Source organism: Saimiri boliviensis, chromosome 5 (assembly GCF_048565385.1).
Source record: "Saimiri boliviensis isolate mSaiBol1 chromosome 5, mSaiBol1.pri, whole genome shotgun sequence".
Taxonomy (NCBI): Eukaryota; Metazoa; Chordata; class Mammalia; order Primates; family Cebidae; genus Saimiri; species Saimiri boliviensis.
The window spans coordinates 100178734-100204537 of NC_133453.1; the positions used below are offsets into that span (position 1 = coordinate 100178734).

Genomic DNA, 25804 nt, shown 5'->3' on the forward strand with positions numbered 1-25804 from the left:
CCAATAATCTATGTAAAAATTCCTATAATCAATAGTGTAATAAAATTGCAGAGTTAAAACTGACGTACAAAATTGAAAAAACATGTATGTAGAGAGAGATTATTTGAAATAATAATAAAATTGAGGACCCAATTTATGCTTAAAAACAAACACACAGACACACCTATACATAAGCTCAACATGAAATGTCTATAGCCTTTGTAAAGAAAACTATAATGCACTATTGAAAGAGTCAAAGGTAAAGTTGAACAACCAGAAAAGATATGTTTTGAACAGTAAAATTTGACATAATATAGATATCAGTTATTTCTAAGTTAATTAATAAATTTAATACAATCCCAATAAAATGACACTAGTTTTTGTTTGTTTGTTTGTTTGTTTTTCCCCTGGCACTAGAAAAGTTGTCTATAAAGTTGATTTGGAGGAAAAAAAAGCAAGAAGAGACAAAAGAACCTTTTAAAAAAAAGCAAAACGACTAGAGTAATCCTGAAATATATTAAAACATACAACAAAACCTCAAATTAAAATAGTATAGCATTATAGCAAGAGTTGAAAGAAAAAATAGATGCAAATACATATGCAAATATAGTGTAAAATAATCTTAGTGGGAGAAGAACATATTTAAATAAATTAGTGTTGGCATAAGTGGATGGCAGTAGAGAGAGAGAGAAAATGGGTCTCATTCTCCTTACTGCATACTAGGACAAATTCCAAATGTGGCAGAGAGTTAAATAATACAAGTATTGAAGCAAATCCTAGGTGAAACCCTATATCCTAGGCATAAGAGAAGCTCTCGTAACTATAACTCAAAATACAGAAGCAGTAAGGAAAAATATTAATAACTTGACATTATAAAAATGAAAAATAACATCGAAACCTTTTCATGACAAAAACAAGGAAACAAAGGAAAACCACCATGAGGAAAGTGAAAATGACGAAATGATGAAAGTATTTGCAAATTATATCAAAGACAAAGTTTAAGAGTATGAATATACAAAGAGTATATAACAATAGAGAAGAAGAACATTCTATAAATCCTATAGAAAAACGACAAGAGATTTAAATAAAGATAGGAAAAGAAATAAAAATGACCCTTAACTATTTTCTTTTTTTTTTTTTTTTTTTTTTTTTTTTTTTGAGACGGAGTTTCTCTCTTGTTACCCAGGCTGGAGTGCAATGGCGCGATCTCGGCTCACCGCAACCTCCGCCTCCTGGGTTCAGGCAATTCTCCTGCCTCAGCCTCCTGAGTAGCTGGGATTACAGGCGTGCGCCACCATGCCCAGCTAATTTTTGTATTTTTAGTAGAGACGGGGTTTCACCATGTTCACCAGGATGGTCTCGATCTCTTGACCTCGTGATCCACCCGCCTCGGCCTCCCAAAGTGCTGGGATTACAGGCTTGAGCCACCGCGCCCGGCCGACCCTTAACTATTTTCAAAGGTGTTCAGTCTCATTGGTAAAGGTTTCAACAATTTAATGCTACACTGAGATCCCTTTTCCCAGTCAGGAGATTGGCTAAAATCCAAAACCTTGACAGCATCCTTGCTAGCTGGATGAGGCATGCTCATACATTGCTGGTTGGAATGAAGAAATCTACAATTTAAAGCAGGGAGCACTTGGGCAATATCTATTAATTGGCATAAAAATCTTACCTTTAGGAACTTATTTTGAATAAAATGGAGGGGAAAAGCAAGATGACATTTGCACAGGCTACTCATTGCAGCAAAAGGCTGGGAAAATCCCAAATGCCCATCATAAGAGGACTGGTTGAATGCTGTGTCACATCCACATAAGGGGGTAATATGCAGTGGTAAAGAGAAATTAGAAAGATTATTATATATTACTATGAAGTCATCTCTGGAACTAATAAAGGAGAGACTTGAGAGATATAGCCACCCATTGCATTGTATAGATCTTATTTGTGAGTTGACAAATTTTTTGTGCAAAGATCCAGATTGGTAAATATTTTAGGCTTTGTGGGTTGGTCATACAGTTTCTGTCAGAACTACTCATCTCTGCCCTTGTAATTCAAAAACAGCCATACACAGTATAGATAGCTGAAAGAACTTCATTCCAAGACATCTGTACTTAACAGAAATGGGCGATGGTCAGATTTGGCCTGAAGGTTACAGTTTGCAAATACCTGTCAAACTGTATTTAAAAAGTACGTAAGATGAGTTGAACATTGATTGGATGGAAGAACAGCGACAGGATAATGAGAGTTAACTCTTCTATTTGGAAAAAGAGAACAATGAGATGCACAGAGCAGTTACTAGTCCATAGAAATTCTGAAATCCTATTAAACAAGATTCTTCTACTCAGGAGTGGGAATTGTTTCATGTTCACAGCTTAGTCTCTGTTCATGTAAGTAGATTTTGTAACCTATGACTTTTAGTCCCTTCTTCTGGGAGTTCCTACATTTTTCATGCTCATCTTTGGCCACATCTGAAAATGCTCTCCTTGCCCTCCCCTCACCCCCAGCAGTTTCTGAGCCTACTTCTTTTCTGTGCTGAATTGCCTATTGTTGACTTAGCACCTGGGCTCCTGTCTAAGGTAGGAACTACATTTTTCAGAATCTTTTCTACATGGTTATGAGATGCAGTTGGTCTATTAAAAGAAATTTTGTTTGATTGGAAGGCAAGAGTAGAGGACATCATTGCTGGGAGGTTATGGTCATCAGACATCATCTGCAGAGGTGCCTGGTGAGTCTCTGGTTATCACTCTACTGCTCCAGCTCGTCTTGGCTGGCCATGCTGACCAACAGCTGCCTCAAGCCCACCTGAGCTTGGCTTGTGGACCCACAGAGGGTTACACAAGACTCTTTCTGAGTTCCTTCCTTGCCAGATTCTCCAGTTTCTCTTTGGCAGTGACACACACAGCTTACTTGTATTTTCCTGCAAGTGCTCCCATGCTAGTGTGTCAAGATAAAATCATTAGTGACAATTTCTCAACTTCTACATACAATCTCTTTACTTTCCCAGCTCCACTCACATTTGTATGAACTCTAATTCCCATGTTAAATTCCCTATTACTCTTATTTTCTTTTTGTTGTTGTTGTTTCTCTTTACTTCAGTGGATGCATTCCTCATTCCTTGTAATACATATAGTGGCTCTGGTTTCCTGACTTAACTTCTACTGATATACTGCTCACAGAAAATTCAGGACCAAGACTTACTTTATGTCTGAGTCATTCTTGTTTAGTCCAGACTGGATGATCTTTTGAGTACAACTGTCTCAAAAACTTTTCTTTTGTCTATTTTATTTAGTTCCTGTACCAATACCTACATCAACAATTTTTCTTAATTAAGTGCTCCTTTTCCTAACATTAATTCTGGACATTGTAAGCTGATGAGATATTCACAGGAGGCACATCCTTAATATGTTCTCCCTCTGCCACTTGTCTAACTGAAAGGATTTTTGACTTCTTAATTGATTCAGAAGTTTCACAATGGGTTTTATGGTCACATACTTGATTTTTGTCTTTCCCATGAAACCTCTTTTCAAATTAGCCTTTGTCACCCAAAGTTTTCTCTTTAAAGTTTTACCGGTTGGAGATGGGAAATATTGCATCCTTCAAAACCGAAAGCCTCATGAATTTCTGTGATCTCCTTATTTCCTTTGACTCTTGTTTACAAGCCATCAGTTCTTTTCTGAGTTCATTTCTTTGCAGTACCCCAAATGCAGCCAATAGCAACCAAAACCTGATCCTAACATTATGTTTCCCAACCTCTCCACTTAAAGCCACAAGCTCATTTGGTACATTATCTTTCTTCCTGGCTATTTCAATTTGCCACTACATGGTAAGGGTTATGTCTTTTCACTGTGAACAAGTTTCCTGGTCATCCACTGTCCAGCAGTGAAGCTAATGCCATGTGTTTCAGGTTTTGTGTTATGATGACACTCACTTTGGGGATCAGTTTTCATACCAGTGAGTTTAGGCTGTATAGTGTAATTGTTTGGCTATGTTATGCCAAATATTAGTTGCTTAGAAAGACAAGGATTCATTTCTCACTCACATTGCAGCTGGCTTATCAAAGGTCAGCTGAAACTTTGCTCTACATCTCTGCTTGTAATCAAGGCAGAGGAAGCAGTATCAATGGGAAATGTGTATAGCCTCATGATAGAGAGAGAACAGAGCGTGGCATAACCATACAGTTGTATCTAAATATTCTTGCCATGGCCCAGATCATTTACAAGTAAATTTCATTGGTTAAAAAAGTGCTGGGTTCACCAAAACAGGGACACGCAATCGGAGGTATACCTCAAGATATATATGTCTGAAGTCAGCAGGGCGGGGTTGTATAATGCATCCACAGGGAGGTCACTACTGGTCAAATAACTATGCCTGATGCTTCATAAGGTGAAAGTGTAACCTCTTAAATGTAGGGGCAGATAATATTTTGACTATCAATATATTCAATTTTATTTTAACATGTTTCACAAGCAACTTGGTATCAGAATCAGTTTTATGCTTGTGCTCTACCTATATTTTAAATGACCTACTGGAACCGAAATTCCATGATGCCAGAGTCTATCTTTTGTCCAATTAAAAAATGCTTCCCATGATTCAATATGAATTAAATTGAAAATATATATATGTGTGTGTCTTTTGAAAATAAGTTCATTTAAGAAATTCCATTACCAATAACCCCTTCTTAGTGATTAATTTAAAATGTTAGTATTAATTTTTTCTGAAAAATATTTATCTACAGAATAAACAGGAAACTGATTTTTTTAAAACAAATTTCCTAGTAATTATTTGAAAAAGAAAATTTCAAAATTCAAGATGTGAAATTGCCTGAAGATGCGGGCTTAGAAATTTAACATTTAAAAATGTTTTCTTCAGTCTCTAAGCTTATAATTTCATAATTGTACAAATTCTTAGCTATTCTACTATTACTTGTGGATTTGCTTAAAAGAAAGCTCTTTAGTGTTTAGCCAAACAACAGACAGCTTTTAGCATGAAATATTACTTTATGGTAGACTCAGCGAGCTGAACTATTAATATATTTATTCTCTTATCTACTGAAACATTTGTTTGGTATTTATAATTTTTGTATAAGGTAACATTCAAATTTGTGATAAGCTTTTATTTATACATTGTTTGGAAAATTAGTCTTTTCCTAAGTAGCAAATTTTAAAATAACCAGGGTAAGCCATGGAAATAAGACTCTGTCAAAGTTTCAAGGTCAAAGTAGTATGATCTAGTAGAAAGAACTGTGCCTTTGAGTGAAGTAGATTGAATAACTAATGCAAAATTTTCCTTAGCTCTGGTAAAATAATCTGTTCCTTCCTTTGCTATGGCCTCATTTTAGCCAGAGTGTGCTTCCTGCCTCCTTGACTTGGGTTTGGCCACATGTCTTCCTTTAGCCAAAGGGAAATTAGTAAATATGATGTAAGCAGAGGTTTGAAATTTTTTATGAGTGATTTGGCTTACTTCCCTCTGCACTGTGCTTCTGCAGTGCCAGGAGATTATGCCCCAGGTGCCTCTAGCATGAGTTCTAGTATGAGATGCACAAGAGGACCCACCCCAGCCCAGTCTCAGGCACTTGAACCCAACATATATGCTCTTTGTTGAATGACACTGAGTTTTTGTAGTTGTGTGTCATACTGGAAGAACTAACTGATACTGGAACTGGAGACCTAGTTTAGTCCCATCTCTGCCTACTTACCAGATACCTGATGATGTCGACAGAATTCTCAGCTTTTCTGTGTCCAGCCTGTCAATCTACTACTTGAGGATAATAACACCTGTATCATAGCCTGGTTTTGAGAATCAATGAAGACAACATTAAAGATGTGAAAGCGCTTTGAATAACTGTACGATATTATTAAAAGATATTGGGCTTAAAGGAGGATAAGAGAGAGAGAGAGAGTAAAAGAGAGAGAGATTATGATCCAACTCTAGGTCATAAAAGAGATGGCTTACATTTGTCATTTGGTCTAAACAGCCGGGAGAGGTTGAAATAATAATCTGTGATCTGTCACTGAAAAATGCTTCCTTAGAAGACAGTGTTACTCAGACTTATTTGATGAGAATCCTTTCAGGTGTTTGTTTAAAATGGGAAGGGAGAAGAGGGGAAAAAAGGGGAAAAAGTGATACACAAACCTCTCTCTCCTAGATATTTTGATACAGGAAATATGGATATGGGTTGGGGTGTAGAAATTTGTGTGTGTTAGGAAGTGGCCCATGTGACTTTATAGGATTAGGCAGATTTGGGAAATAGTATGCACATAAAGTATCTTGTAAATAAAAAATAAAAATGCAGATGGTTATGAATAAACTAATGTTTGATTAAAAGATTAATCAGTTTCTAACAGTTGAAAGCAGAAAAAAACACTTCTGATTATTAAAAGACTTGGGAAGATAAAAAAGTTACTAGTATAATATTACATTAGGCTGTGGTGCTGAAATTCCTAATAATTTTTTAAATTTGTTTTTACTTGTTAAAAAGTAACCTTGACATCAGAGAATGCATATGAAGACTAAAAACTAGAAATGGTATTAAAGAGGTGATAGAGTTTTACCTGACTTATTGCCGACCTGCTTTTTACATTTGTGAAGTCTGCGGCAAGATGAAAAAATGGAGGCCTATATACCATGTGTCTATTATTTAAATGTGATAAATCATCCTAAAAGCTGTTACATAACATATATTTTATCTTCCAGTTGTTTCTAATATAACTTTTATAGCATATATAAACTTAAATTAAAAGATATGTAAATTACATGTATGGTTTTTACATAACTAAAAATTGGTAAAGTAACAAAGACATCTGAATTTAATTATCAAAATATCTGAATCTTGTTTTGGTTTAAAAAGTAATAAAATGCAGATAAACATAAATCTTATATATTTCTCACATAAAATTTATGTTTATTTTCTCCATTTCAGCAAAATATATTGTCATGATGAAATTTTTGCATAATCAAGGATATCACATAATGGCCTAAAGGAATTTTAAAAAAAAACTACTCAAAGAATATGAAATTTAAATATGTTTTTGTTTGAAAATGTATATTAAGTTAAATATAAAAATATGAAATAAAATTATTCTCATGTTTTCAAAAGCTTTTAAAATATTCAGGATATTTACTAAAACTAAAAAGCAGAAGGTAAATTAAAAGTAAGGAAATCAAAATATCAACTAAAATTAAGATTGATGATTAATTTTTGAAAATTTAAAAAATTTTATAAAAATAAAATTATTTGCAAATATAACACTCAATGTTATTTAATTGCCAATATGAAGTTGTATCTTGACCAACATATATATATATATATTTCAACATGTTTCTCATCTACAGTGTGTGTGATTTTTATAAATTTTTATGCAAACCATGAGCACCACTAGATTCATGGAATGAATAGGAAGAAAAATTTACTGGAAGGAGCTTGGATATTGGGCAAATATGCCACCTGGCTCCCGGCCGAATAAAGTCCTTCCTCCAATATTCGGTGTCCGAGAGATCTGTTTCCCACGGCCGCTCCTGCAACATTTTGGTGTGTTGGCCGGGAAGCGAGTCTCGGATAGCAGACGGCGGGGAAAAGTCTCTTAGGTGGTTTGCCTAGCCCTGTGGAGCATCCCTGCGGGGGGACTCCGGCTCCCTGGGGTGACGCATTCTGAGAGCGCTCCTGGGCAGGTATTTGCCCGGTGGAAAAGCCTCACCAGAACGGAGCAGGGAGGCCCTGCAGTCCGGATCCACCCAGCGGCTGAACACCGAGGAGGAATGAGCAGTTGGCGAAGTCCGGCACACTGAATTTGGTAAGATTGTACCTGGGAAAGTAGCCCACCCCATTGGGTGGAAGCGTGGCCTGACCACCCACGGGTGCCAGATCGGCACATTGGAAGGTAGCTCTCTGTTGGATTGGAAGGAGAGCATTCCGATGTGTGTCTGTGTCGTGGATGTGTGTCTGTGTTATTGAGCTACTTGTAAGAATTAGAGACAGCCACATGAGGCTGAGTGAAAAAGCCTCTGTGCATTGTAAAGGGGCTGAAGTTAATGTAAATTGGAGAGTGTTCGGGGGACTGCTGTGGGTGAACTGACACTCCCCTAACTGTGGGAATTGTTTCTTTGAATTGTTAATATGGGTCACTCCCAAAGCAAGCCTACTCCTTTAGAAATCATGGTGAAAAATTTCAAGAAGGGATTTAGTGGAGATTATAAAGTAACTATGACACCCGAGAAATTGAGGGTTTTATGTAGGGAAGACTGGCCAGCATTTGGGGTCGGTTGGCCCCCAGAGGGGACCCTAGACAGGCCCCTTGTCTCCAAAGTAAGGCATGAGATTATATACGGCGAACTAGAACACCTTGATCACTTTCCGTACATAGACTCGTGGTTGAAGTTAGTTTTGAACCCTCCGAAGTGGCTAAGAGAGCAGGTAGCAACAAGGGACAGACTGCTAGAAGCCACCATCCCCCTCGCCGGCGAGAGATGCGGACTCCTAAGGCCCGGGCAGATTCAGCAGCAGGAACAACTCCCAAGGTTTTGGTCGACTCAGCGGCAGAAGAGTTTTTCTCGATAATGCCTCCTCCTCGAGGACTCCCTGCCCCAGGGCCGGAAGCCTCGGCATCCCCACCAGAGCTGTGCACCCCTAAATCCCCCAGAGGAGACAAAAGAGAATGTGGAAAAACTCCGCCCATTGCAGCCCGCTTCCCAGAGGGAACTCCCCCTCTGGCAGCCCGTCTGCGACCCAAGGCCGGGGTGCAGATGCCTTTAAGAGAGCAGAGGTACACGAGTGGATGAGGATGGCCACATGGTAGAAAAGCTTGTTTTCACGTACCTGCTGTTCACCTTGGCTGATCTCATCAATTGAAAAAATAACAATCCCTCTTATACTGAGAAACCCCAAGCTCTCATTGATCTGCTGCAAACTATTATTCAGACTCATAACCCCATTTGGGCTGATTGCCATCAGCTGCGTATGCATCTTTTTAACACAGACGAAAGGCGGAGAATACTCCAGGCCGCTTCTAGTTGGCTGGAGGCGGAGAATACTCCAAGCCGCTTCTAATTGGCTGGAGGAGCATGTTCCTGCAGATTACCAGAACCCCCAAGAGTATGTCAGAGTCCAGTTACCGGGAACTGACCCCCAGTGGGATCCAAACACCCTGGAGGGCATGCAAAGGCTCATCCTCTATAGAGAAGCCTTGCTGGAAGGATTAAAAAAAGGGGCCCAGAGAGTTACAAACATTCATAAAGTCTCTGAGGTTCGTCAAGGAAAAGAGGAAAGCCCTACCCAATTCTATGAAAGACTGTGTGAAGTTTATCGCATGTACACTCCGTTTGATCCTGAGGGTCCCGAAAACCATCATATGATAAATATGGCTTTAGTCAGTCAGTGTGCAGAAGATATTAGACGAAAATTGAAAAACCAGGCAGGATTTGCATGCATGAATACCTCACAGTTATTGGAAATAGGTAACCAGGTGTTTGTAAACCGAGAAATGGTGAACCAGAGGGAAAGTCGTAAAGAAAGGGAGTGCCAGGCTCTGCGGAATGCTGACTTGATAGCTGCCGCTATTAAAGGAGTGTCCCCAAGAGGGCGGGAGAAGGGGGGTTCCTGGAAGGCCTCCCAGTCTGCACGCCCGCGCCTGCCATGAGACCAGTGCGCTTTTTGTCGGGAAATAGGACATTGGAAGGAAAAAATGCCCACGGTTGATGGGAAAACAGGGAGACCCTGAACACGAGGCTTCAGACAAAAGCCAGGGGGCTCTGTTCAATCTAGTGGAAGGGCCACTGGACTGAAGGGGACCAGGCTCCATTGCCCCCAAGGAGCCCATGGTCAGGATGACAGTAGGGGGCAAGGCCATTGACTTCCTTGTCAACACAGGTGCTGAATATTTGGTGGTGACCACCCCTGTGGCCCCCCTATCGAAAAAGACAACCGGTATTGTTGGAGCTACTGGGGTGTCAGAAAAACAATCTTTTTGTTTGCCTCGGACTTGTGAGCTGGGGGGACACGAGGTGATTCACCAGTGCCTATGCATGCCTGGTTGCCCTTTGCCCCTGCTAGGAAGGGACCTGCTCAGTAAGCTACGGGCAACCCTGACCTGCACAGAGAATGGCAACTTGCGGTTGGCATTGCCTAAAAATGGGGTCATAATGGCCCTCAGGGTGCCTCGTGAGGAAGAGTGGAGACTCTTCTTGACCAAACCAGACCAGGAAATAGAGCCTGAGTTAGCAAAACGATGGCCTAAGGTCTGGGCAAAGGACGATCCACCTGGGCTGGCAATTAACCCGGCCCCTGTGCTCATTGAAGTCAAGCCTGGGGCTCAACCCGTTGGACAAAAGCAGTATCCAGTTCCTCGAGAGGTACTAGAAGGCAGGCGTTCAGGTCCATCTAAAGTGCTTAAAGGACTGTGGAATTATAGTTCCTTGCCAGTCCCCATGGAACAGCCCCCTCTTGCCTGTCCCTAAACCAGGCACCAAAGACTACAGGCCAGCACAAGACTTGCGCCTGGTCAATCCGGCCCCAGTGACTTTGCACCCAACTGTGCCTAATCCATACACGCTGCTGGGATTATTGCCAGCAGAGGATGGTTGGTTCACCTGCTTGGACTTAAAGGATGCTTTCTTTAGCATCAGACTGGCTTTTGAGAGTCAGAAGCTGTTTGCCTTTCAATGGGAGAATCCAGAAACAGGTGGGACCACACAGCACACCTGCACCCGGCTCCCCCAAGGGTTCAAGAACTCTCCCACCATCTTTAGGGAGGCCCTGGCCCGTGACCTCCAAAAGTTTCCTGCTAAAGTCTTAGGCTGCGTCCTCCTTCAATATGCTGATGATCTATTTTTGGGACACCCCACGGCAGTCGGGTGCACAAAAGGAACTGATGTTTTACTTCGGCACCTGGAGGACTGTGGGTATAAAGTGTCTAAAAAGAAAGCCCAGATTCACCGACAGCAAGTGAAGTATCAGGGGTTTAACATCTGGAAGGGGGAACGCAGCCTAGGAACAGAAAGGAAGCAAGTAATTTGCAACCTGCCGGAACCCAAGACTAGAAGGCAGGTGTGGGAGTTCCTGGGAGCCGTGAGCTTCTGTAGACTGTGGACTCCAAGCTTCGCGGTACTAGCCAAACCACTCTATGATGTGACAAAGGGGAAGACAAGGAGCCCTTTGAATGGGGATCCCAGCAGCGTCAGGCCTATCAGGAACTGAAAATGAAACTAAGGTCAGCTCCAGCTTTGGGACTGCCTGATTTAACAAAGCCCTTCACATGATATGTGGCAGAAAGAGAAAAAGTGGCCGTTGGGGTCCTAGTTCAGACAGCAGGACCTTGGCCCAGGCCTGTAGCTACCTCTCCAGGCAGCTGGAGGGAGTTTCCAAAGGATGGCCCCGTGCTTAAGGGCCCTGGCAGCAACTGCTCTGCTGGCACAAGAAGCAGATAAGCGAACTCTGAGACAGAACCTGAATATCAAGGCACCTCAAGCAGTAGTGACTCCAGTGAATACCAGAGGGCACCGCTGGTTATCAGATGTTAGCCTGACCAAACACTAGGGCCTGCTATGTGAAAATCCCCCGCATCACCACTGAAGTCTGCAACACCTTAAACCCCGCCACTTTGCTCCCAATGTCAGAGGGTCCTGTTGAACACAACTGTGTTGAAGTCCTGGACACAGTCTATTCCAGCAGTCCTGATCCTTGGGATCAGCCATGGACAGTAGCAGACTGGGAGTTGTATGGAGATAGGAGCAGCTGTGTCAAATCATGAGGGGACAGATGTGCAGGCTACGCCGTGGTAACTCTGGACACCGTAAGCAAGGCCAAATCCCTGCCTCAGGGCACCTTGGCTCAAAAGGCTGAACTCATTGTTTAACTCAAGCCCTGGAACCGAGTAAAGATAAGTTGGTAAACATCGATGCCTTCCCGATTCTCCAAGTACCTGGAGCATTGTCCAAAAAGAGAGGCCTGTTAACTTCAGGGGGAAAAGAAAGAATCAGCATGACATCTTGCAGCTCCTACAAATGGTCTGGAGAGTGGTGGTCGTGCATTGCCGAGGACATCAGAGGGCCCGCACCTCCGTGGCCCTGGGAAATTCCCGAGCGGATTCAGCAGCTCGTAGGTAGGGCAGCATCTGCCCCCTACCAAATAGCAGTTACAGCCCCGCCGATTCCCCAGATCTCTGATCTAATACCTACTTACTCTAAGGAGGAAAGAGACTTTCCCAGATAGAAGGGGGGCAACTGATTAAGGAAGGATGGATCCATGGCCAGTTGGAAGAACAGCAGCACCGCAGCGGCTGGGGCCGCAGTTGTTTAAGCCGCATGTGAGATCACTCATTTAGGTCTAGAGTCGCTTGAAAAGATGCTGGGCGGGTAATTTTACATCTCACGCTTAGCAGCCTTGACCAAAACTGTGGCACAGCGATGCATTACACGTTGGCAACACAACGCAAGGCAGGGTCCAACTGTTCCCCCTGGAATTCAAGCTTATGGAGCAGCTCCATTTGAAGATCTCCAGGTAGACTTTATTGAAATATCCAAGTGTGGAGACATAAGTATTTGTTGGTCCTGGTGGGCACATACTCTGGATGGGACTGAAAGAGCCCATCAAGTAACCTGTGTGCTGCTTCGAGATTTTACCCCTAGGTTTGGACTGCCACTGCACATCGGAGCAGAGAGTGGACCAGCATTTGTCGCAGATTTAGTCCGGAAAACATGCCAGATGATCCTGTGTGGATAAAGGACGGGAGTCCAGCCCCTCTAAAGCCACAATGGAAAGGACCTCAGACCTGAGCCTGACCAATCCCACAGCTGTGAAGGTCGTGGGAATCCCAGCCTGAACCCACCACAGCCGTGTAAAAACCAGCAGCAGCTGGGACTTAGACCAAGGCCAGGACTGCAGAATGACTTTCAGAAGGACAACAAGCCTTGCTCCAGCCACATCGGAAGCCGGCTGGTCCACGCACGGCCGAAGCGTGGGGAGATTCACTGTTGGACTTGTTCTTAATATTTGGACTTGCACAGTAGGAACATTAATTTTGAAGAATGCCCTCAGTATGTACACCAGGTAGGACAGAAAAGTTACTCTTTTGTCCTGAAGTTCTTATAAATGTAAGGAGACACAGACGGGACCCTGTTTCTATAATGGTACTCAGTATAAGATATGTACTCCATGAGATGGAGTGTTCTAATAATAATAGGTGTTTTTTTGCTGCTCCCTTGTCTACTCCCCCGTTCCTTCAGATGATTAGGGGATTCATCCCTACTGTAGTTAGCCAAAAAGTGACATCACAAGTGTATTATATGCAGCATTATCAGTGTGTTTCTTCAGAAAATCTGGAGAGTGAGAATGGAAGTGAGACCTCTCACTAATATCATAAGGTGGTGAGGGTCTCAAAGTGGGGAGTGAAGAGGGAGACTCAGGCGTCTCAGATCAACTTCCCTTTTTTCCTTTTCATTCCTAAGATGGTAAACTGAAATGCTTCTCATTCCTCAGACTGTAAACTGAAACCCCTTTTTCATATGTAATTCCTAAGACTACAATCTTCCCTTTTCCTAAGACTGTAAACTGAGACCCTTTTCATATGTTAAGCTATGAACCTAAGATTCTTCCACGGGCAACATCTGAAGTATAAGCCTATATAAAGAAGGAACCTTCTTTTGTTAGGCGAGCTTGGATATTGGGCAAATATGCCACCTGGCTCCCGGCTGAATAAACTCCTTCCTCCAATAAAAAAAAAAAAAAAAAAAAAGAAAAATTTACTGGGAAATAATGTTTTGTGCAGGAATCTATTGCATTTATGCTGAGAATATTTTAGCAAGTAAATTAATTTGTCTGTTATCTAAGTATTTCTGCCACTAAATTCCTGACTGCACTGGTGTCTTTGTTTTGTGATGCTACAACAGAATATTACATACAGGGTACTTTATTTAATGAAGAAGAGAAATTTATACTCTCACAGTTCTGGAGCCTGGGAAGTCTAAGATCAACATGCTAGCATCTTGTTAGGACTTTCTTGCTGTGTCCCCACATGACAGATGAGCAGAAGAAAGTGAACCCACTTCTTCAAGTCCTTTTTATAGTGGCACTAATCAATTCACATTCCAAAGAGCCCTATTTCCCAATACTTTTGCTTTGGGGATTGTTTCCAATACATGAACTTTGGAGGAACACATTCAACCTACAGCAACTGGGAGGCAGCTTCTGACTCTGATACTGGAATTAGCAGAGTCCTCATACATTCACTCTGTAAGGGCACAGTTGAGTCTGTAGGTCAAGAGGTGTGGAATATCAGTTGCCTAGGGACTCAACAGTACAGAGTTCCAGTGACACAATATCAGTGTCAAGGACAGGGTCTTAATCGGTAGAGGCATATGTGTGCTTTTTAATAGGGGTGTGTGTGTGTGTGTGTGTGTGTGTGTGTGTGTGTGCATGAGAGAGAGGAATTTGTGAAGCCCTCTGAAGTATGAAACCCAGAAAGAAGCTTGAACTCTTTGAGGCTGTATGTGAAATAGCAAGATTGTTGATAACATCAGTGCCCATTTTGATGGAACAAGATGATGAGTTGGACTAAGAAATGTTTAGCATGTCAGGGTTAACTGGCCTGAACCATCACTTACATATTTGAGTTTCAAAAAATTTATACAATTCCAAGGTATACCCATTTTTTTTTCCTTAACTAACAACCACTCCTACTCTGAGGCATACAGTTCCATGTTGCTTTATGCCTTGTAGTGCCTTCTTTGATTTTTCCAGGCTAACCAATGTCTATTTGAACTTAAATCTAATTACTGAGTAAAATCACTGAAACCCAGAAAACCTAACAAAATATTTTGTACTAGACCTTGAAGTCTTAGGGATTAAGTTCGTTGTGGATTGGAGGTGAGAAAGAAGCACCTTTCTTCTGGAGAAGATTTCCACAGCATACAGTGGATTTTATTTCTTGGCCTAGATAGATTCTTATTACTTAATTCTGCTTATCCTTCTGATAGTTTTAATGGAGCCATAATCCACTTGGCTAGATTAAGCATTATCTGCCTTTCCAAGTGAGCTTATAATGTTAAGGACAGTCCCAGAACACCCCAGGGCAAATACACCAAAGGAAAAGAAAAGAGACTTGGGAGATGCTTTCACACTGCAAGATGATGACATATACCCCTAATTAATCAAATTCCAGCTAACAGTAAATGCCAAGGTGATTTGAACAAATGAATTGCTTCAGCATACTGAAACTGATTTAAATTCTCAGGCCTCCATAATTTCAAGATCAATAAACACTTATTATTGTTTCTATTTGTACTGCTGAATAAATCACTGTGTAATTTTACCTCTTAATTCTTAAAGGTGTAATATAAAAATATTGATTTTAATAGTTTTTGTGCCACTAAAAGGAAATGTAATTCATACATACACAACTCTTTGGCATGGTGCCTAAGGCAGTGAAATTGTTGCTGCAAATAATGTCTAAAAACCTTTTATTAAAAAGTATTTTATTGAGGCATAGCCGTCATAAATAAATGTGTACAAATTATAAATTTACAACTTGCTGTTTTTTTGCAAAGTGAATACACCTGTATAGTCAGTCTCTGGACTAAGAAATAGACTATACAAGCACCCCAGTCACTAGAACCTGAAAAAAGATAACCACAATCTGACTTATAACATCATTGATTAGTTTTGCATAATATTGAACTTTACATAAGTTGAACCCCACAGTAGAAAAACCTTTGTTCCTGCTTTAAAAAACCACTCACTATCATGTTTATCATATCATCATATATCCTCCATATTTTTTGAGTTTAACGATCATTTGTTCATTCTCTTTGCTATTTAATGTGCCTCTTTATGAATATGGCATAGTGTTTGTATCCATTTTTCTGTTGACAGACATTTGTTTCCAGGTTCTGGCTATTATGAATAATGGTGCCATGAACATTCTTATACTTGTCTATTGATATACACATGTATCCGTGCATTGGTGTGAGCTACTGGGTCATAAATTATGCCTGTGTTCAGCTTTAGTTCATCATGCCAAACTAGTTTCTAAAATAATTGTGTCAGCTAATACTCAGTAGCAATGCCTCCTGGTTTACTTCCTAACCCACTTTGCCAACACTTGTTTTTTTCCATCTTTTTCATTTCAGCTCTTCTGGCAGGTGTGAAGTGGTATCTCATTGTGGCTTTAATAGGCATGATTTCTCTGATGACTACAGATGTCACACACATTTTCATAAGTTTAATGGCCATCTGGATATCCCTTCTGTGAAGTACTTTTTCACGTCTTTGTGCATTTTTCTATTAGAATGTGTTCTTTTTTAAAAAACATTGATTTGTACATTTTAAAATATCTGGGTTTTAGTCATTTATATATATTACAAATATTTTCTCCCATCTTAATGGCCTCTTTAGATTATATTTTTTGACAAACAGAAATTCTTAATTTTAATATAATGTAGTGTGTTCACTTTTATTAGTTATTTTTTGTGTTCTGCTTAAGAAATATTTGCCAAACCCAGGGCAGTGAAGATACTCTCCAATATATTTTTAGAAGTATGTGTGAGAAAACTTAATGTATTTTTTTTATTTGGATCGTCACGCTTCTGCTCTGGTTAAGAAAGTGCTCTCTGGTCCCAACTCCAGTTCCTGCTCCTGTGCAGCATCTGGAACCCAACCTTTCCCACTCTGTCACCTTCTTGATCCTACTGCTTTAGAGCTGCAGCCCCATCTCGGTTCCTTCAGAGCCTCAGCCACCAGCTAAGATGTGTGTGATCAAGCAAGATGGCCACCAAAAGCGAGTCATATTTGACAAAATTAAATCTCGAATCCAGAAGCTTTGTTATGGCCTCATTGTGGATTTTGTTGATCCCGCTCAGATCACCATGAAAGTAATCCAATGCTTGTACAGTGGGGTCACTATGATGGAACTAGATATTTTTGGCGGCAGCCTTGACTACTAAGCACCCTGTCTATGCTATCCTGGCAGCTAGGACTGCTGTCTCTAACTTGCACAAAGAAACAAATGAAGTGTTCAGTGATGTGATGGAAGACCTCTATAACTGCGTAAGTCCACATCATGACAAACGCTCTCCCATGGTGGCCAAGTCAGCACTGGATATTGTTTTGGCCAATAAAGATCACTTGAATTCTGCTATTATCTGTGGCTAAGATTTCTCTTACAATTACTTTGGTTTTAAGATGCTACAGTTGTCTTATTTGTTGAAGATCAATGGAAAAGTGGCTGAAATACCACAGTATATGTTGATGAGAGTATCTGTTGGGATCAACAAAGAAGATATTGATGTAGCAATTGAAACAGCAGACAGTCTTCTTCCTGAGAGGTGGTTTACTCATGCTTCACCAACTTTCTTCAGTGCTGGTACCAACCACCCACAACTTTCTAGCTGTTTTCTTCTGAGCATGAAAGACGACAGCATTGAAGGCATTTATGACACTCTAAAGCAATGTGCGTTGATTTCTAAATCTGCTGGAGGAATTGGTGTTGCTTTGAGTTGTATTTGGGCTACTGGCAGCTACATTGATGGGTCTAAGGGCAATTCCAATGGCCTTGCACTGATGCTGAGAGTATATAACAACACAGCTTGATATCTGGATCGAGGTGGGAACAAGGGTCCTGGAGCATTTGCTATTTACCTGGAGCCTTGACATTTAGACATCTTTGAATTGTTTGATTTAAAGAAGAATATAGGAAAGAAAGAACAGCATGCCAGAGATCTTTTTTGCTCTTTGGATTCTAGATCTCTTCATGAAATGACTTATGAAATAAATCCCTGAAAGCAAATGAGGCCAATAAAAGGTTTTTGTAATAGAGGTATCATAAGAGGGTGATTCAGAAGGCACTGGAAGATAGGGAAAGTAAGGAGGGGATAGATAAGAACTCAAAGAGCTGCCCATATTGTGGAACTCCCATAGAGAAATTAGATGGATGTAACAAAATGACATGCACTTCTGTATGCAGTATTTCTGTTGGATTTGTATGGGTTCCCTCTCTAGAACAGACTCTTACAAACATTTCAATGATCCTGCTTTACCATGGTTTTTTCTTTTTTTTTTTTTTTGAGACGGAGTTTCACTCTTGTTACCCAGGCTGGAGTGCGATGGCGTGATCTCGGCTCACCACAACCTCCGCCTCCTGGGTTCAGGCAATTCTCCTACCTCAGCCTCCTGAGTAGCCGGGATTACAGGCATGTGCCACCATGCCCAGCTAATGTTTTGTATTTTTAGTAGAGACGGGGTTTCACCATGTTGACCAGGATGGTCTCGATCTCTTGACCTCGTGATCCACCCGCCTCGGCCTCCCAAAGTGCTGGGATTACAGGTGTGAGCCACCGCGCCTGGCTACCATGTTTTAACTGGCCATTTCATGCTGTGGATGTTAATGGAGCTATTTGGGAAGATTAGATTGAAGACTAATTAATGACTGCTCAAGGTATCGAAGTGGATTAGTTTTCTCTAATCTTTTGTCAAGTCCACAAAATCACCTTGCAGGATATTTATGGCACTATTCATTCACTCCTCCTGTGTAGAAGATATGGAAGAACAAGGTTTATATTTTCATGTGGTACTATTGATGAAAGCGCATTAATAATTTTTTAATGTAATGTAAGTTGAGAAAAATTACAAGCCAAAGGTTCAGAAAATGGAACAATAGAATATTAAATATAATGGCCAGGTGCAGTGGCTCACTCCTGTAATCCCAACACTTTGGGAGGCTGAGAGGGGCTGATCATGAGGTCAGGAGATCGAGTTTATTTGGAACCACAAAAGACCCTGAGTAGACAGTGTGATTTTGAGAATAAAGAACAAAGCTGTTCATACGCTCTGATTTTATAATATATAATAAGCTACAGAATTAAATACACTATGATACTTATTTAAATGCAGCCATATGGACAAATGAAACAGAATAGAGGCCCAGAAACAAAACCATACACATACAGTCAACTCATCTTTTGTGATGGTATCAAGAATACATAATGAAGAAAAGAGTCTCTTCAATAAATGGTATTGAGAAAACTGGATACCCACAGGAAAAAAAATGGCTTTGGATTCTTATATAATACCATATACTAAAATCAACACAAAATGATTTAAAGGCTTAAGTGCAAAACCTGAAGCAAAACTCTTAGAGGAAAACAAAGTAAAAGCTTCCAGACATTAAAGTTGACAATGATTTCTTGGATATGACATCAAAAGCATAGGTAGCAAAAGCAAACATGGACAAGTGGAATTACATCAAACTAAGAAGCTTGTTCACAGCGAAGAAAACACTCAATAAAAAGAAAAGACAACTTACTGAATAGGAGAAAGTATTTGCAAACCATCCATTTGATAAAAGGCTAATATCCAAAATATGTAAGAAACACAACTCAATAGAAAACAAACAAACAAATAATTTGATTGGAAAATGGACAAAGTACTCAAGTGGACATTTTACCGAAGAAGACCTATAAATAGCCAACAAGTATATGCAAAGTTACTCAACATCACTAATCGTCAGAGAAATACAAATCAAAACAATAATATATCACCTCAAACCAGTTAAAAAGGCTCTTATTTAAAAAAACTCAAAAGATAGCAAGTTTTGTCAAGGATGTGGGGAAAAGGGAACCCCGTACACTGCTGGTGGGAATGTAGTAATGTGTTATTAATGTAATAAGTTGGTACAGCCACTAATGAAAACAATATGAAGTTTCCTACAAAATTAAACACATAATTACCATGATTCAGCATTCCCACTTCTGAATATTTATTCAAATAAATAGAAATCTGGATCTCAAAAATATATCTGCACTGTCATGCTCATTGCAGCATTACTCACAATAGCCAAGATATGGAAATACCCTATAGACAAACGGATGGATAAAGAAAATATGGTATATCCATATAATGGAACATGATTACACATGAAGGAAATTTTGCCATTGTGATAACATGAATGGATCTAAAAGACATTTTGCTAAGCAAAATAAGCAGGCACAGGAGGGCAAATACTGCATAAAACCACCTCTATGAGGAATGTAAAATAGTCAAACTCATAGAACCAGACAGTAGAATAATGGTCATCTGAGCCTGAGGGGAGGGAAAGGAAGAGCTGTCATTCAAAGAGTACAAAATTTTAGTTATGCAAAATAAGTAAGTTCTGGAGTCCTACTGTACAACAACACAGGGCCCATAGTTAACAATAATGTATAGTATACTTAAAATTTTTTTAAGTAAGTTCTCTTACTACAAAAGAAAGAGCTTATAAATGAATAAAAATAAAAATAATAAAGATGGCAGGGGGAAATGTTGAGAAGTGATAAGTTTATAGCCTTGGTTGTGATGATGCTTTCATGATTATACACTTATCTCTAAACTCATCAAGTCATGTACATTAACTATGTACAATTTCTTGTATGCTAATAATCCCCAATAAAGTCGTTTAAAAAAAGAAATGGGTGCAGCCCATGGATTGAAAAAGTTACCTAAACATCATACTTAAGTGTTGCTTATTGTTGACTATACACTTAATAGAACTATCCTTGCTGAAGATACTTTTAGAGCTTATCTTTTTAAAAATACAGCTTCATCGACATACAACTTACATCTTATAAAACCTACCCTTTTAGACCGTACAGTTAAGTGCTTCTTAGTATATTCACAGTGCTTTGCAACCATCAACACTAATTTCTGGCATTTTAATCTTCCTTCCTCACCAAACCCCTTAGCCATTAGCTTTCTCTTTTCCTTACTCGTTAACCCCAGGCTATGGCAGCCACTAATCTAAATATGTCTCTATAGATTTGCCATTTCAGGACATTTTGAATAAATGAAATCACATAATGTATGATATTTTGTGATTAACTTTTTACTTGGCATAATATTTCAAGATTCATATGCATTATAGCATTAGTACTTATTTTCTTTTTAAGAAATTGACTATTTTTTACAGCAGTTTTAGATTCACAGCAAAACTGAGCAGAAGGTATAGAGATATTTCATATTTCTTCTATCTCTGCACTTGTGTGGCTTCTCCGTTACTGATATCCTCCACTGAGTGGCACATTTGCTGCAATTGATGAGGTTGCACTGACACATCATCATCACCCAAAATCCATAGTTTAAATTAGGGTTTACTCTTCATGTTATCCTATGTCCTATGTTCATCCTATGAGCTTGGACAAACTTATAATGATACATACTCACCATACAGAGTATGATACTATAGTATGACACTGTACTAACCCCCTGACTCTTGGAAACCACTGATCTTTTTACTATCTTCATAGTTTTACTTTTTCCAGAATGTCATATTGTTGGAAACATACAGTATGTAGCTTTTTCAGGTTGGCTTCTTTCGCTTAGTAATATGTGTTTGTATTTCCCCCATGTCTTTTCCTGGCCTGATAATTTATTTCTTTTTGATGTTAAATAGCATTTCATTGTGTCCGGGCATACCATCATTTATCCATTCACCTACTGAAGGACATCTTGGTTGCTTCCAAGTTTTGGCAATTATGAATAAAGCTGCAATAAACATCCATGTATAGGTTTTTGTGTGGAAGTAAGTTTTCAGCTCCTTTGAATAGATACCAAGGAGGGCAATTGCTGGATTATATAGTAAGAGTTTATTTAGCTTGTAGGAAACTGACAAACTGTCTTCTAAAGAGGCTGTATTATTTTGCATTGCCACCAACAACGAATGAGAGTTTCCATGGCTCTACATCCTCTCCAGCATTTGGTGTTCTGGATTTTGGCCATTCTAATAGGTGTGTAGTGCTATCTTATTTGTTTTAATACATTTCCTTGATGATGACATTGCTTATTTGCTCCCTGTATATCTTCATTTGTGATGTGTCTGTTAAGGTCTTTGGCTCATTTTAAATATTTCTTTTCTTATTGTTGAGTTTTATGTGTTTGGATGAAAGATTTTTGGTAAGAGTCTTTCATGAGATATGTCATTTGCAAATACTTCCTCTTGGTTTTAGGCTTCTATTTTTATTCTACTGACAATGTTTATAACAGAGCAGTTTTTTTAATTTTTAATTTTTGTGAGTGCACAGTAGGTATGTATATTTATGGGATACATGAGATATTTTGATACAGGTATGCAATGTGTAATAATCACATCAGGGTAATTGTGGTATTCGTCATATCAAGCATTTATCCGTTGTGTTACAAACAATCCAATTATACTCTTTTAGTCATTTTTAAATGTACAATTACATTATTATTGACTATAATCACCCTGCTGTGGTACCAGATACTAGATCTTATTCGTTCTATTTATTGTACCTATTAACCATTTCCACTTGCCCCCACTCTCACTACCCTTCCCAGCCCCTGATTACCATTATTCTTCTCTCTATCTTCATTGGTCCAGTTGTTTTAAATTTAGCTTCCAAAATGAGTGCGAACATGTGAAGTTTGTCCTTCTGTGCCTGGCTTATTTTACTTGACATAATGACTTCCAGTTCCATCCATGTTGTTGCACATGGCAGGATCTCATTCTTTTTTATGGCTGAAATGTGTATATAATCATCCACTGTGTATATGTACCATATTTTCTTTATCCATTCACTGGTTGATGGACAGCTCTGGATTGCTTCCAAATCTTGGTGGTTGGGAGTAGTGCTGCAATAAACATGGAAATGCAGATATCTCTTTGATATACTCATTTCCTTTATTTTGAGTACCTAGCAATAGGACTGATGAATCACATGGTAGCTCTGTTTTTCATTATTTTGAGTAAACTTCAGCTATAATGACTTTACTTGTTTACATTCCCACCAACAGAGCAGGAGGGTTTCCTTTTCTCTGCATTCTTGCCAGCATTTTTTATTGCCTGATTTTTGGATAAAAGTCATTGGGGAAATACAGTCTCTTTCTCTACTTTTTCACAATGTACAGAAAGTATACATTAAGGGAGATAATATCTCTGTTTTGATTTGCATTTCTCTGATGATCAATGATGTTGAGCACATTTTTATATCTGCCATTCATGTATCAGATATTCTGCCTATTTTTAAAATCCAATTACAAGGTTTTTTCCTATAAAGTTGTTTCAACTTCTTATATCATCTGGTTATTAATCTCTTGTCATATGGGTAGTTTGAAAATATTTTCTCACATTCTGTGGGTTATCACTTCACCTTGTTGATTGTTTCCTTTGCTATGTAGAAGCTTTTTAACTTGCTGTGATCCCATTTGTCCTTTGTGCTTTGGTTGCCTATGCTTGTAGGGTATTACTCAAATTTTTGACCACTGCAATGTCCTAGGGAGTTTCCTCAATGTTTTATTTTAGTAGTTTCATAGTTTGAGTTTTAGATTTAAGTCTTTAATCTATTTTGGCTTGAGTTTTGTATATAGTGAGAGATAGGGGTCTGGTTTTCTTCTTCTGCCTATGGATATCCAGTTTTTTTCAGGACCAGTTATTGAAAAGTCTGTACTTTCCCAATGTATGTCCTCAGTACCTTTGTTAAAAATCAAGCACCACATGTTCTCACTCATAGTCGGACGTTGAACAATGAGAACACATGGACACAGGGAGGGGAGCACTACACACTGGGGTCTGTTGGGGGGAAATAGGAGAGGGACAGTGGGAGGTGGGGAGTTGGGGAGAGATAGCATGGGGAGAAATGCCAGATATAGATGAAGGGGAGGAAGGCAGCAAATCACACTGCCATGTGTGTACCTATGCAACTATGCATGTTCTTCAAATGTACCCCAAAACCTAAAATGCAATTAAAAAAAAAAAGAAAATAAGTTTCTGTAAATGTATGGATTTTTTTTCTGGGTTCTCTATTTTGTTCCATTGGTCTATGAGTCTGTTTTTATGCCAGTCCTATACTATTTTGTTTACTATAGCTCTGTAGTATAATTTGAAGTCAGGTAATACGATTCCCCCAGTTTTGTTCTTTTTGTTCAGGATAGCTTTTGTTATTCTAGATCTTTTGTGATTCCATATCAGTTTTTGGATTTTTTTTTTCTATTTCAGTGAAGAATGTCATGGGTATTTTGATAGGGATTGCATTTAATTTTTAGATTGCTTAGGGTAGTATGGACATTTTAACAATATTGATTCTTTTAATCCAGGAATATGTAATCTCTTTCCTTTTTTTGTGTCCTCTTAAATTTCTTGCATCAACGATTTATAGTTTTCATTGTAGAGGATTTTCACTTATTTGGTTAAATTAATTTCTAGGTATTAAATTTTATCTGTGGCTTTTGTAAGTGGGATTACTTTTTAATTTCTTTTTCAGATTGTTTGCAGTTGGTATATAAAAATCTGATTTTTTATCCTGCAACTCGGCAGAACTTGTTTTTCAGTTCTAATAGTTTTTTGGTGTAGTCTTTAGGTTTTTTCAAGTATAATATTATAGCATCTGCAAACAAGGCTATTTCAACTTTTTCCTTTCCAGTTTGAATGTCCTTTATTTCTTTCTCTTGTCTGATTGTTCTAGCCAGGACTTCTGGCACTATGTTGAAAAACAGTGGTGAAAGTGAGTGTCCATCATTTTTCAGATCTTAGGGGAAAGACATTCTGTTTTTCCCTATTTAGTAGGATACTAGCTATGCGTCTGTTGGACGTGGCTTTTATTATGTTGAGGTACATTTCCTTTATTTTCATTTTTTGAGTATTTTTTAAAAATTAAGGATGTTGAATTTTATCAAGTGCTTTTTTAGCATCAGTTGGAAGGATCATATGGTTTTTGTCCTTCATTTTGCTGATATGCTGTATCATATTGATTGATTGGTATATGTTGAACTGCCTTTGCATTCCAGGTATAAATCCCACTTGTTCATGATGAATAATCTTTTTAATATCTTGTTGAATTCAGTTTGCTAGAATTTCATTCAGGAATTTTATATCAGTATTCATCAGATACATTGGCCTGTAGTTTTCTTTTTATGATGCATCTTTGGCTAGTTTTGATAGTAGGGTAATACTGGCCTTGTAGAATCAGTTTGGAAGTATTCCCTCCTCGATGTTTTGGAATAGTTTCAGTAGGATTGGAATTAGTTCTTTAAATTTTTGGTAGAATTCAGCAATAAAGCCGTTAGTTTCTGGACTTTGCTTTACTGGGAGACTTTTTATTACAGCATCTATCTCATTACTTGTTATTGGTCTGTTGATGTTTTGGATTTCTTCCTGGTCCAATCTTGGTGTCTAGGAATTTGTTCATTTCTTCTAGATTTGCCTGTTTATTGGCATATAGTTGCTCATAGTAGGCACTGATGATCCTTGTCATTTCTGCCATATCAGTTGAAATGTCTCCTTTTTCATTTCTGATTTTATTTATGTGGATCTTCTCTGTTTTTTCTTAGTCTAGCTAAAGGTTTGTCAATTTGTTTCTCTTAAAAAAAAATCCTTTTTTAAAATTGGTGTTTGCATCTTTTTTTTCATTTCAGTTTCATTTATTTCTGCTCTGATCTTTATTATTTCTTTTCTTCTACTAATTTTGGGTTTGGTTTGCTCTTGCTTTTCTAGATCTTTAAAATACATTGTTAGATTGTTTATTTGAAGTTTTTTCCCTTTTTTGAGGTAAGAACTTAGAGCTATAAACTTCCCTCTTAGTATGGCTTTTGCTGTATCTCATAGGTTTTGGAATGTTGTGTGTCCAGTATCACTTATTTCAAGACATTTTTCAGTTTCCTTCTTGATTTCTTCATTGATTCACTGGTCATAGAGGAACATATTGTTTAATTGCCATGTGTTTGTATAATTTCCAAAATTCCTCTTGTTACTGATTTCTACTTTAATTGGGGTCAGAGAAGAAGTTTGATATTATTTCAGTTTGTTTGAATTTTGCAAGACTCATTTTGTGATCTAACATACAGTGTATCCTTGAGAGT

General features: G+C 38.9%; 1 long non-coding RNA gene and 2 pseudogenes across 1 annotated transcript in view; all 3 read left to right on the forward strand.

The window, feature by feature from the left end:
- The window catches only part of LOC141584616 (uncharacterized), a 572621-nt gene that overhangs the window by 59273 nt on the left and 487544 nt on the right, over window positions 1-25804 (forward strand). The window lies entirely within an intron of this gene.
- LOC101040726 (ribonucleoside-diphosphate reductase large subunit pseudogene) lies at window positions 16708-17720 on the forward strand (annotated as a pseudogene).
- LOC104650164 (E3 ubiquitin-protein ligase RNF14 pseudogene) lies at window positions 17725-18379 on the forward strand (annotated as a pseudogene).